At 32.4% G+C, this 15,232-nt stretch overlaps 1 long non-coding RNA gene across 1 annotated transcript in view; it reads right to left on the bottom strand.

Moving 5' to 3' along the window:
- LOC129624163 (uncharacterized) overlaps positions 1–13,954 on the bottom strand; it is a 30,288-nt gene extending 16,334 nt beyond the window's left edge. The window contains exons 1-3 of the long non-coding RNA XR_008700792.1: positions 13,480–13,954; positions 12,656–12,772; positions 5,321–5,399 (exon numbers count right to left, since the gene is read on the bottom strand). This is a non-coding gene — a long non-coding RNA (uncharacterized LOC129624163). The remainder of the gene's footprint in view (positions 1–5,320; positions 5,400–12,655; positions 12,773–13,479) is intronic.
- Between the last annotated feature and the right edge of the window lie 1,278 nt (positions 13,955–15,232).

The following is a 15,232-nucleotide window of genomic DNA, read 5'->3' as shown; positions in this document are numbered from 1 at the left end:
TTGCTCTACTTTGGTCTGAAAAACAGGTTTGACACCTCTTGTTTATCATGTCCAGGTTCTTAAACATGTCACTTTGAAAAGTGACCGTAGTTGCCACCATTCCAAAACTAAGTTATAACAGAGAAGGAATGTGTTAGGTAAAAGATCATGGATGTGATAGCTTCAGAAATGTGTATAAAGCGATAGTTTTTAAGGGTCCAACCACTGGGGAAGACAGTATTTTAGAAACTCTCGTTGTTGTATTCTATCTTGCTCATCGATACTGCTATTAAATCTTTAGTGCACTGGAGATTTGGAACATGATGACTATTATTTGATGTGTAATGTACAAATCACATTTGAATTTGTACCCTTTCAGAGAGTATAAGTCACTCCAACTCCCTCCCGTCCCGCACCAAAACCTGAAATATTTTTCCTAATTCTCCACAACATTCCTATATTCTATTGGATATTCATGTGGGTGAAAAATATGTTTATTATTTTCTAGGCAACATTTAAATCTATGTAATTATTTTTTTCAGAGCTTAGCAATTACAAAACATGCAATAAATTCAACTACTATGTCAAATAAAGAAATACAGAATTTTTCTTTGTTCAAAATTACACTAATATTTTTCCATTGTGTTAAGAAAAGGTGTTATTTTGGCAATGTTGCCTGTGGCTTGAAATTTACCATATAGCATTTCTATCAACCTCATAGATTAATATAGGTTTAAGTATATGATGACTTTGTTATGGTTTCTAAGCTAGTCAGGATACAAATTTAAGAAGTGAAAACCATACTATTTAGCTGAAATTTACTTTCCTTTTATTTTAATTTATGTCATACTTAAGAAACTGGAGAGACTGTTAAATACATTTGATTGTGGATTTTGTCGGTCTCTAATGACTTCATAATGTTGACCATTTTTCCATGTGCATATTGGCTAATTGTATAATATTTTGAGGAAATGTCTATTTCTTTTTCTATTTTTAAAAGGGTCATTTATCTTTATATTGTTCAGTTGATATTGAACAATATATTTTCATATATTTAATATATATTTATACAATTAATGTACATTAGTATTTTATATAATTATATAAATGTTAACATGTCAACATACTAGATTCATCAGATATATTATTTTAAAAAATTTTCTTCCATTTTACAGATTGTCTTTTCTCTTTTTGTTTGTGCTCTTTGATGTACAAAAGTTTACTGTGACATGAAATATTTTTTTACACATAAAATCAGGTCAATGACTTTTTCAAAACTATGTAATATGGTAATAATTTCATTGATTTTAAAATTATGTAAAACTAAATTTTCTCAGAGAATTACAGCTATGTTTGACTTTATAGGCTAAGCAGGTATTCGTCTAATTGTCCCCTTGAAAAAAAACACATAATAAATTCTCTTATTTAACAAATTAATAATTTGAGTTTCATAAAATTGTCAGCTCTCATTAAATTGCACACTAGCCATTTTTACTTACTTTTAATTCAAATAAATATACCTTTAAAGTAGAAAGAAAAAACATCCTTTTTTTTAATGGAGGATACGCTCAGTTACAACATCATACTACAGGCCATATTTGGATCAAGAACACGGAAATTTATTCAGGGCAGGAATGGGGAGAGAAAGGGCAGAGTGGGGAACAAATGCCAAATTCAGTCCTCTACATCTCAGAAAAAGCTGTGCTAAGTCTTTAAAATAAACCACTGTGAAAATAAATCATTTCCATAAGCTACCTTCATCTAATATTTGATACCATCATTCTCCATTTCTACTTTATACATCCAATTCATTAGGTCATGCATTGCATGGAATTATTTTTTTTTAACTGACAATATCAGAAAAAGCCCCACCCACACCACTTTTTCTCTAGTTTTGAAGGCTCTGTGCAGTCTGTTTTGAGATGGCAAAAAAAGACTTTGAAGAGATTACTGGAGAGAATACAGATATATTACTCCTGATATAACTGTGCAACATAGCAGACTCTAGTGCTGTGGTTAAATTTATATTTAATTAATTGAAATATTCTCCTTCAGGTCACACTAGCTGCACATCAAGCTCTCAGTAGCTGCATGTGGTTAGTGACTATCACAGTGGGCAGTGCAGTTGTTAAGAGTTTCCATTACTGAAGAAAACTTTCTTGGATAGCACTGTTCAAGGTTATGACAGTTTTAATAATGCATTATGTTAAGCAACTAAGTTATCACTATTCTACATGATAAATAATTGAGAAATTACTAGGAAAATGAAATATATAAACCTGTCTTGGAGGAATAGATTTTCCTCTACCCTTCTACACTCCTATGGCTAGTCTAAGAATTAAGCTGACATAAGACAGATAAAAAGGAGAAAATTAAATAGCTTACTAACATGTATACATGGGAGAGACCCAGGAAAGCTGTGTAACTCGTCAAAATGGCTAAAACACTCATTTTAAGCACCACCTTGAGCTAAAGAGAAAACAAGATGTTGGGAATAGTGGTTTGGGGATTCAAGAAGTAGGAAGACTGTTCATATGGAGAAGAAAAAGCAAATGTGTTATAAACAAATGTTTGCTGGGGCCAGGCAGAGACCATGGGACACAGAGAACTTTAGAAAACAGATTTTGCTAGGTTCTACCCCATCTATGCATCTTATTCATATTGCTGTTATCTATCATGATATTTCCTTCCTGGAATTGGTTCTCTATCTGCATTCTTTTAGGCAGTTAAGGGGAAGGTCACATTTTATTTTCCTGAGTCTTTTGAGCCTTGATTGTTTTCAGTTCGAAATAATGTGCATGTCAAAATAATATTTTGAGGTGCAAATTTTGCTCCACTAAAAACCTTTATTACAGTATTTACTGGGAAACATAATTGAAAATATTAGGAAAATATATCAGTTTAATTTTCAGACTCCCGTGTATTGTCAGATGTTCTATAGCCCAATATTTCTAAAAGCATCGCAAATTTGAGAATGCTTCTTATAGTTAATAAAATTGAACATAATCAAGGATGTTTGCAAAGTATTTGAATAGCTTAAAAGTTACACATACATATGCATAAACACATACATTATACTTATGCATATAGTTCTTCATAATAGGTTAGTCTGAATAAATCAATTACTAATTCTGTAAAATAGAAGATACACTATAAATGAGTTTAAACATGGTTTGGTGAAATAATTCAGTTTCTAAGATTGCTTGTCTCTCCCCAGCTGTTGCTTTTCAAATGTATCAGGGTTCAAATACAAAGAGAAACACAACTAAAAAAATAGAACATTAACACTTTTCTTTTATAGCACAAATCCCCTAAATCATTTTAAAAATAGAAGACCGCATGTAGATATTCTGGATCCAAATTTGTGAATACATAAGTAACTAATCATGAGAGAATTTAGTGAATTTGCATTAAATTGTTCAAGCCAGTAGGGTGCACACACTTTGCATTCTAAAAATATCCAAATGTAGTTTTCAATAATAGATATATCCTGCATTGATCATTTAATCTTATATAAATATACAGGCTATATTTAGCTTTAAGAAAATATACAGGCTATATTTAGCTTCCTACTCAATACAACACGCACACCTTCAATTATTTCCTGAGTATAACCTTTGTTCACTAGTTAGAGGATTTCCATATTTTAGAATCGATCCTAGTAGGGAAAGTTTATTTTCCTGATTGTTTTTATTTTAATTCCTTATATTTAATAATTTATTTTTCTTAGATCAGGTCTTATAAAGACATTGAATAGTCTTCTATTGACAGAGTGCTTGCGGACTTATCCTTTTGAGTTTTGTTACCTAACTGATCTCTGGTGTTGACTCTCCTGACCTGAATGAATAAGTGCATTCTCCATTCCCCTCATTGGCTTATATCAAACATACCCACAGGTCCACTCATTGTACAATTTTAGGAGCTCTTAAATATCTCCAAAGAATGTCTTACATTCTGCCTTTAGGTAATAATTTTTCAACACCACTCCAAGGAGAAATAGTTTACGAACTCTCCTTCAACAAAAACTAGTTTGCTAGGAGCAAGCATAGTTTGAAGAGTAGACTAGAGAGATTAGTCTAAAACACTGAGAATTGCCTTAGGAGAACATGTCAAAAGTGATCATAAAAGAAAGAACCCTGAGTAACTAGAGAATAACTAGTAACGAAAGAAGAGGGAAAGATAAGTAGGACAAGACAAGATAAAAAGAAGACTGGGACTTTTCCAATGATTAGCCCCACTAATTTTTGACTTTACCTTGTAGAATCGGATCTCCATTTTTCAATTTCATTTTTATTTCAAATATATAAAATTTAGTAAAATCAAAAATTTTGCTTAAAGACAATTTTAAAATACAAATCTGTCACTTGAGATGTTAAATAAGACTTAATGAAAGGCTATATATATATTTCCAGGTTTATACTTTCTTTATACATCCAATATCACCAGTCATTCATCACTGTATTCCCATCACTTTATGTGTCCTCCAGCATCCTGTTTCAACAACAGCAATTAATTCTGCAGTGTTTCAACAAATATTGCTTTTTCTACCATCAATTATTAACTATACCTTTTCTAGTTCTTTGTATAGCAGACATAAAATATTTGTTCAAAGTGATTATTTCATAGTGATTTTTCTTTTATTATTATTTGGCAGACATTTATTAAATGCTTAGTTTGTGATACATACTGGTACATACAAAACTGATAATAATCACTAACTTCTAATATCTCCAGTAAATTATATTCAACTCAGAAGGAAATATTCTAAATAAGTTTACTTTCACAATATGGTTTCTTAGCAAAGAATCTCATTGTTTATACAGTGATGACATCAATATTGCCATTTTCTGTTTTAAACTGTCACATGGAACTCACTAACCAATTGCCACACAGCCAGTGGAACTTCACAACTCATACTGCACTCATCTTTATATTTCTTAAGATACCTTAAGGTGCACACAACATACACCTATCTCAACTGAATTTTAAAAGTAAGAAAATTATTTTCTCTAACACAGCAATACGTTTGAAGGTAGATGTTACCAGAGTTCATAACTATCAATGATGGTATTAAGATCTCAGTTTCCTTCCATCTACTGTGTTACCAGCTTTGCTGCTCTCATGTTCTGAAGATGGTTGCTGTTGTTTCAGGCCAATGTTCATGGGAGGAGGGAGCGGCAGGGAGAGGACACCCCTCCAAATGGTTTGAGTCGCCTTCTCAGTGAGAAAAAGTTTTTATAAGTTTCCCAGTTGTGTTCTTTTCAATTTATGGGTGAGAATTATGTTATAGTTCAATTCCTAAACTGATCCATGATGAGAGTAATGGGACCAGCATACATACCTTAGCCAAAAAGGATTCTGTTTCATGGATTAAGTTCTTCTTCCCTGGAGGACTGTGGCCACATGGAGTAGGGTGGATTCTTAAGAACAAAACAAAACACACAAGCAAATGAAAAAAAATATTAAAATCATGGCTTGATTGAGGAGGGAACAAGGAATGATATATTTGGTGGTGAAGGCAGGCAACAGCAAGGTCTTGTTCCTTCTGATCTGCCCCATCCCTCCATCTGGCAGGTTTTACTAAACCATCTGTTTTTTTTTTTTTTAGTTGGAACGTGCTGAGAGTGTCTATTTACCCTGCCTAAAATTACAGACAAAAAAGATCTACTCAATCTGACTATTTTCCTAGACAACAGTATTCTCAATCATTGAATCCCTTTCTCAAAAAATAATTTTTGGTTCTAAAATATCTTCTCAAACCTCTCACAGCTGTAAAGCAAAAAACCACATAGCCTTACTAATTATGTAAAGACTGTAACCCAAATTACTATTTCTTAATCCACTTTAATTTTATAAAGTTAAAATTCTTATTCCTGCTTCATTGCTAAAGAAGTTTGGATTCAGGGAGCATAATAATTTGCCTACCAGCTTCATTTTTCTATCAAAATATTTCCCTTTTTTGGAAATAAGGCAAGGGCATATTTATGGGCAAATGTTCTTGCTCAACACCCAGAATCTGAAGTTAGTGTGATACAGCTTGTGAAATCAGGTATGAAACTTGAACTCAAATACTCTCATCAACTTCTATACTCCTCCAGGAGAACAATATACACAGAAATTATTGTAAGTGGAGGTTCATAGACAGATTATTTTCACCAAAATTACCCCAAATTAATCAGGAAATCTCTGCAGTGAATCTACTGTGAACAAGAAAAACAAAAGAGTGTTCCTTACTGCCCAGTTCTGAAAGGGTTGAGTCATAACCCACTGTAGTTGCCCACTGACAGAGCAACCTGGGAGGAATTTGGGATGAAAAACAGGATAAGATACACTATACTTTGAGTAAAGGGGCCCTTAGATAGTCAGATGGGCATCTCAGAAGAATTTCAATGACCTCAGATCCTTGCATCTTCCCATACCAAGAAAAGAACTAAAACCATTGTGCTTAGTAGCTCAGTTGTGTCTGACTCTGTGATCACATGGACTGCAGCCCATCAGGCTCCTCTGTCCATGGGAATTCTGCAAGCAAGAATCCTGGAGTGGGTTGCCATTCTCTTCTCCAGGGGATCTTCCCACCCCAGGGATTGAATGCAGGTCTCCCGCATTGCAGGAAGATTCTTTACTATCTGAACCACCAGGGAAGCCCAGTAAAATCACTAACTTGAGATATCTGTTTTTTGTGATTAGCGGTAATCTAAGATATATCCTTGACGGCATGTATTTCCAAGCTCCTCCCCAACAAGTTCGTATATAACTTGGTCTCTCCCCAACCTCTTTGGAACATCTACTCAAAGCTCCTTGAGTGACTGTCTTCCAGCTGTCATCCTCAGTAAGACCCTGAGTGAAACTAAAACTCACAACTCTTATGTTGTATGTTTTTCTTTGTTAGCAATACAGAAAGAGTAGGCTAGAAGCAGTCACAAAAAGCCATCAGTCCCACCCTAAAAACCAAGCCACACTTGATAAGATACAGAGCATTGTTTTTTTTCTCAGTCTGAGTGCTGACAGTAAACAAGAAGCCTTGGAGAACTAAATGCCAAAAGTGAGGAGCCTCATAGGACAGAACAAACATGATTTCTCTTCACTGATAAAGCAGTGAGAGAATCAACCAAGGTAATAAACCAGAAAACACATTGTTGAACTTCTGCTTTTTCATAGTTGAGCTTTGAATGGCTGTGTGTATATATGACAAAACCCCTATGTTCTCCCTGGTTGTAACAACTATGTAGTACTTTCCTAGGATCTTCACTTTCCCCAGTGATTGGGGCAACATGACAAAGGAAGGGAATGAAGATCTGACAAAGATCTTCCTTGATGAAGTTGTGGTTTCTCCAAGTGTGAGGTAAACTTATACTGAGTCAGAGAAAAAAACCTTAGAGAAATCAGACATGAAATCTTATACCTAAGGAAGTAATGATCATTATTCATTTATGCATATATTAACTTATGCATTTATTTTTCTCCTGCCTTATAACATGAATAATAAATTCCAATTATATACTTTATGCCAGGTATTGTGCTACATATTTAAAAACATTATATTATAAAACTAACATTATTACTCCAAGAACTCCGTGTAAAAACTGAGACATAGAGGATTTAAGTCTTTCTCAGAATCATGAGATAATAAGCAGTGGAATCACAGTTCAAAGCTGTGACAGACCATAATATCTATGCTTTGCTCTAAGTAATTCAGAAATACTACATTCCCTACAATATTTTATATTTACATATATATGAACATATTAAAACAAAATATTATATATTCTATGTATAATACAAATTTATGTGCTAATATATTAAAAATGAGTTCATATTTAAAATATTTTATATCACTAAAGTTCCTTAACTGGATTTATATTATACACTGTAATAAATATTCATAGAAGTTTTTTTTGAACATGTGATTAGTGTTTGTTTAGTATAAAATGTGGAATTGTAAACTTTAAATAAAATGAAATGCGTCTTTTGTCCTCAGAGAAAGTATTTCCACTTCAAAATTCATTTTGAAATCAGAAACAATTCAAATATTAGAACCCATGTTGGCAACATGAAAGTGCTACCACAATATTTCATTGATTCAGAAAATTCACCCCCCAGGGTTTTTGTTTACTTGTTTTTTTCTGATAGTCACAGATTACCATGCCATCGATAACAAATGGTTTGAGGAACTGTTGGTTGTCTAATCAATTTGGCTCAGTAGGAATTAGAAATACAATTAAACATGTAAATGCTAAAAATAATATTGATACAGCAAGGGTATGAAAAATCAGCTATTTTTACTTAAGCTATCACTCATTTCTTGTATCTGTGCAGCATGTTAATCACAACCTCTTAATCACTCTACAGTGTAAGCCGCAAATAATATGCATGCTAGTCAAGGTTAATCTTGGCTCATTAGAGAACTGAATTTAAAATGCCTTAAGGCAAAAATAAATGGAATAAAAGAACAAAAAAGAAAGACCTTTATTAAAAGGATGCAAATAAAGGATGCAGTCGTATTTCATAGAACTCAAGGGCAGGCAGTACATTCAGACCTCCTGGGGGCTGAGACTCGAGATGTGGAAATCTATCAAGGATCAAAGCTTCCCACATCATCAGTCTCTTCTCTCCCTGCAGCCTCATGACCTCTCATCTCTACACTTTGTAGGTCTTCTTCATTCTTCTCTCTGTAGACTAACTTTCTCTACTCTTCAGTACATGAACATAACTCTGCAATTTACATTATCTTGATTCCCAACACAAACGAAGACTTAGGAAATTACTGAAAGTCAAATTTAAGTTCCTGAGACTACAATATAGTCGAGCTAACAAAGAGGTAACGCTTTACCATAGTTGATACATTTTAGATTTTATAGCCATTAGTTGGAAAACATTAAGTATTCTCACAATTAGATCAATACTCTAGACAAAAATACATCCAAATATTTTGAACATATATGTTTAAGACATTGGTAGCCCACTCTTTGTCAAACACATTAGAAATGATCAGTTCTTTACTTTGTGTGTGGTGTTACCACTTTTGTACTGAATACTCTAAGAAAAATAAAGAAACTTCTAAGGGACTCCCGAAAAGGAAAGAGACTTTTGAGTTTCAAAGTTACATATCTGAGACTTATAAAATATATACCCAAAACAATGGACTTGGACTATCTCTTGAAACTGTTTATTCACTTTAGAGGGGACACAAATCCGACTCTTTGCTACCCTATGGACTGTAGCCCGTCAGGCTCCTCTGTCCATGGGATTCTCCAGGCAAGAATACTGGAGTGGGTTGCCATTTCCTTTTCCAGAGGATCTTCCCAACCCAGGGATCGAACCTGGATCTCTGCATTGCAGGCAGACGCTTTATCTTCTGAGCCACCAGGGAAGCCCTCTCTTGTTTGTAGGTGAAAAGTAATAGGCTAGATAAATGACCTTGACAAGAGTCCTTGGTACTGTCCCTTCTTTCATTCCCATGACTGAACATCACAGTCTGGCTAGAGATATGAAAAAAGGCCCACGTCAAGCAGTGGATCTAATGCCTCCTTTTATGGAGGTAAAGACACTTTGCCAGCTTTCTCACAATCCCCTCTGCAACAGAAAGGAGGAAGCCAAACCATGATGTTTGAAACACCAAAAACAAAATGAAAATCCAAAAAAGTTTTCTAAGAGTGGTCATCATCAAATGAGAATAATTGTTTCCAGAATTTCATTGGTAAGTATGTGCAAGAGGATGAAATGGCATGAATAGGATTCTATTCGAAGTATGATGCCTATGATCATATCTTGAAAACATATATATATATATTAGATATACTAGATAATATATATCTAGATAATATATACTAAATAATACATTCAGACTTTAGAGACTATCTTAAGAAAGTCCAAATAACATCAGTTAGGTCAATTAGGTCACATTCACATTAGATCAATTAGGTCAAATCCAATAACCTTAATGTATTAATGTGGTATAAATAGAAAATAATAAACTAGTCAAATATACCTACTTGTGAACTGCTAAAAATTTTTACAGTAAGTGTTTGATTTTGAATGATAAGAGCAGAAAACAATAGAAAAAAGCAGAAAGAAAAATAGAAGAGATAGAGACAAAAATATACATAGAAAGGAGATTTAAAATAACTGGAGTAAACCTTTTCCTTATAGTTTAGGTCACGTATTTCATTTAGACATGGGTAAAGATAGATTAAAATTAAAAGCAAAAAGTTTTGTAGGAGAAAAAACAGAAAATGTACCTAATAAAATTTCAATAGAAAATTACTAGATACTAAAGAATGTGACCACAAAGTAAATGGAAAGAGAAACCTAGTAACTTAAAGTTTTATAAAACAAATTCAAAATATTGCCCAAGCTTTGGAAAGACACAAATCAGAATATAAACAAATTCTTATGTTTTGCAGCAAGACAGGAATGAGGACATGAAATGAGAACTGACATATATCAGAAAAGAATTGGAAAAAAATAAACTTTTTTTACCAGAAGAATTAAATTCAAAAAATCCTAATCAGATTTGTGTATCACAGAAGCCAAAATATGAAGACAGCAATAAAATTTGAAAGACAACATTTGGTAATTCCTCATGAAAAAATTTTATCAGGAAATAATAAAGAATAAGTTTTTGAGTGAATACCTCGTGGGGAACTTCAAAATGGGAACATAAGGCTATCATCTCCTGAACAAATGAAATCTCAGATTCACTAAAAGTGGGAAAAAAAATATTTTGTTTACTGATGTGGAGCAATATGAATCTCAGAGGAGTATTTCTAAAGTGTTCATATCAAAACTGTAAATCAAATATCTGGAGCAAACTTCAAATTTTAGCAAATACAGAGGAGAAACAAGTTAAATGACTTAATCAGAAAACAAGAAGAAACACAATGTGGGATGTTCTAAAGGGCTAAATATCACAGGTTTCCACATTATGAAAAAAAATAGACCTAGAATATCTAACAACTAAATGTGGTACATGAACTCTGCTAAAATCCTTACTAAAAAATCAACTTTAAATAACAGTTCTGAGAAAATAAGGAAAATGTGATAACAGAACTACAGCATCATGGTTATATGGAAACAAATTACCTATGGTATGAAAAGACACATACTGAGTGTGTTTTTGTTTTGTGAATATGTTCATTTGTATAATTTTTTTTTTTTCAGATTCCCCATATAAGCAATGTAAAGAATGAATTTACGGTTACCAGGGATAGAAGGGTGGGAGGGAGAAATAGGCTGGGAGTTTGGGATTGACATTTTCACATTGCTATATTTGAAATAAGGACCTACTGAATAGTACAGGTAACTCAGCTCAACGTTCTGTAAAAACCTATATAGGAAAAGAATTTGAAAAATAATAGATACATATATATATGTATAACTGAATCACTTTCTTATACACTTGAAACATAACAGTGTTAATCAACTAGGCTCCAATATAAAATAAATATTAAAAAAGACATATATTGACATATATGGGCCAAAGGTCTCGATATATGGTAATTTGCTTAAAATTTATTAAAGGAAAAAAAAAGTGCAAGTAAAGTAAATGAAGCAAAATTTTGAATCTCTAATAGAGGTTCATTTACTTTTACTTGTCCTTTTTTTTTCTTTAAATAATTTTTAAACAAATTCCCATATATTGAGACTTTTGGTCCATATATACTTCAATATATATGTGGGGTTTAATTCACTATTTTTCCTATTTCTCTATCTGATCATTTTAGTAGAAAATGACAGACAAAGGAAATTAAAAAATACCTTGTGGGTTATGACCTAAGTAGTTTACAAATAAAATATTACAGCTTTAGATAGATTTCTTAGGGGAAAAATGAATAAAATTTTAATATCAGGAATCTGAAAAGACCAACAAAATAAAACAAATTAAAAAATGGAAGTAAGAAATCTGCAAAGTATGATGAGAAATTAAGCTATTTGCTGCAAACTGAAATTGTACTGCCATTAATTAAAACTTAAGTTAGTTCTTTGATGAGATAAAAAAATATATAAATCTTATATATGTGTTTGTGAGTTTGAGAAAAATATATAATAAACATGTATAAATGAATGTGTTAATTTATAATGGGCATATTTTGAAGTTAGGCTACTAGCGTGGATACCTGAAATACAATACTTTTGTTATTGTACAGTCTATGAATTATTTCCTATTCAATTTGTAATTTAAAATAATGAGATCAAACAAAATAGAGGCAGAGCAGAAAATAAACCTAAAAGAAAATGGCAAGGCATTACAAGTTCAAATCCTAAAATCCACTGGATCCACATGACATATTTAACTCATGACTTCATTTTGTAAAGTTAGGCTAACATGGCTTTGAAATTAAACAAGTATCACACATATGAAAATCAAAAATGTCATTTAATAAAGAGGTAGAAAAATTTTAAAAATACTATATTATACATCATACCTTAGTAAGACTATTTCAAAATTTCAAGGGCATTTTATGACATATTAATTTCAGCTTAAAAATTGCAGATTGAGAATATGCTGGAATTTTTATTCAGACACAAGTCCATAGAAAGAAAGAAAAAGATTTACTAAAGTATAAGCTAAAAATAAAAAAGCTAATATATTACCTCAATGTAACTCAATTAAGGGAAATATCTGTGTTCAGAAACTCTTAAATGTATTTGGAAGATGGAAAAATCAAAGGTTTACCTTGAGGCTGACTCGCTCAGGGAGACCCATGTGCAGCATCTGTACTCTCAGCCTGGTTGGGGCTCACACATGAAGCCATGAGCCAGGCTCCATCTGATGTTGCCACAAATATATGTTCTGAAAGGCCAAAGTGTTAAAATAAATTGATTTCATCAAGTCTTTTAGAAAGTAGTATAAAAATTAGGAAACTGAAAACCAAATTAAAATTCATAGACTGTTACATCAGAGTTCTAATGAGTGGTAATAAGAGTTCCAAAAACAGTGAAAAAGAAGAGGAAGTATTTAAAGGATTGATGGTTGCTTCAAAAAGGAAAAAGACAAGTGTTCTTTTAAAAGAAGTTAAGAAATCCGCATGCTTACTCTTGCAATAGAGATTTTTAAATTGTGAAACACATTCTTTTTTCCTGTAATATGTACATAAGACTCTCTAAGAGCATATGTCAAAGAAAAAAGAAGGGATTTTTGCTTTACCAGAAACAAACAGCATGAAAAGATCTAAATTTTTATAAGATGTACTATTATCACAATGATGTATATATAGACCTGAGGCATAGCAAAGATAATTCAGAAACAACTTGATGATTATCTATTAATTAAACATTTGAAAGTAAATTTAGAGGATAAAGACATTTTCAAAAATTAATTATAAAGTAATTAAGTAATTAATAATTGTGAAAATATAGGCTATAAAAATATTGGTCAAAAAACTGACAGCTACTTTAAATTGATTAAAAAACAACTACAGAATTGTTAAAAATAAGGGGCAATTTTATAAATTTGGAATAGGTTTGTATTAGTTTTCTATTGCAGCTGTAACAAATTACCATAAATTCTGTGGCTGAAAACAATGTGAATTTATTCTTGGTCTGTTCTCGAGGTCAAAGTCCAAAATAGGTTTTATTAATCTGAAATAAAGGTGCCTGCAGGAAGATCCCCTAGAGAAGGAGATGTCTACCCACTCCAGTGTTCTTGCCTGGAGAATTCCATGGACAGAGGAGTTTGGTAGGCTACAGTCCATGGGCTCACAAAGAGTCAGACATGACTGAGCAACTGTGCAACAAAGGTGCCTGCAGAGCTGCCCTCCCACCAGAAGCTTTAGGAAAGAATGCCTTTCCTTTGCTTTTCTAACTTCTTGTCTTCAAATCCAGCAGTGTAGCATCCTAAAATCTCTCTCTTAAATTTCATAACATCTTCTCTCTCATAAAGAGACTTGTGATTACATCAGACCCACCCATATAATCCAGGATAATAAATTTCACATCTCAAGATTCTTAACTAAATCACATCTATATATGCTCAGTCCATCAGTTGTGTCTGACTTTGTAGCTCCAGGGACTGTAGCCCTCCAGGTTCCTCTGTCTGGAGATTCTTCAGGCAAGAATACTAGAGTGGGTTGCCATTCCCTTCTCCAGGGGAACTTACCTACCCAAGGATCCACCTGAGAAGCCCCTTAATCTCATCCTATTTGCCATTTAAGGTAACAGGTTTTAGGAATTAGGCATAGAAAACTTAAGACATCCTTATTCAGCCTACCAAGGTACCTTGTTTCTCAAAATAACATTCAGTTTTTAAAGATAAGTACTGATAAGTTTGATGACATTAAGTTTTAAATTCCTATGAAACAAATGATACCATAAGTTACATGAAAAGATACAGACTAGAAGAAGAAAATATCTGCTATATTTACAATGAACACTGTTACCTAACATATTAAAAAAAACAAAAACATTAAAAAATTTTTAAAAATGTAATTGACTTGAATAATATGCAGTTGACTAATAAAATGAAAAATAATTCCATGGATCAGAAGGATGGAAATTTAAATCAATTAAATTATTGAAGGCAGGAAGAGACGGGGATGACAGAGGATGAGAGGGTTGGATGACATCAACCACCTGATGGACATGAGTTTGAGCAAGCTTTGGAGTTGGTGATGGACAAGGAAACCTGGTGTGTTGCAGCCCATGGAGTTGTAAAGAGTCAGACATGACTGAATGACTGAACTAAACTGAACTGATTGTTTTTTACTACCAAAGTTCACAATGAAAATAGATTGAATCTGTCATTGTTTATATATTTGTTAAATATTCTGAAGGGTAAGTTAGCATTTATTCAAATAAAATAGGTCTGAATTCTGACTTTAAAGCATTCCTTCTAGTATTTACTTTGAACAGATATTTGCCAAGTATCCAAAGGAACAAGACCAAGAATATATTTTTAGATTTACTATGTGATGGTATAATATCTGTAAAATCTAAGTGGATTTCAGTAGAAAAATTTTAAACAAAGTTACATAAATGCTATAACATACTATCCAATAATCAATAAATTATCAATATAATAATATATATATAAATGAAAATATCTCTATTAGTTTGAAAAGACAAGGACACTAACTATGGTGAGTGGTAAATATATTTATTAACTCATTTAAGAGAAACTAGTGTTTCAGATTTAGCAAGTAAAAGTACAAAATATATATACATATGAAATTACAAAAAAATTTAAATTTTAGATAAACAATGAATATACCATATTGCATTGCTGACTACTGTTTGCTTCAGTTACACAATTTTA

Source organism: Bubalus kerabau, chromosome 12, assembly GCF_029407905.1.
Source record: "Bubalus kerabau isolate K-KA32 ecotype Philippines breed swamp buffalo chromosome 12, PCC_UOA_SB_1v2, whole genome shotgun sequence".
Taxonomy (NCBI): domain Eukaryota; kingdom Metazoa; phylum Chordata; class Mammalia; order Artiodactyla; family Bovidae; genus Bubalus; species Bubalus kerabau.
The sequence above is the reverse complement of the archived record's forward strand: the minus strand, read 5'-3'. Positions and strand labels throughout refer to the sequence as shown.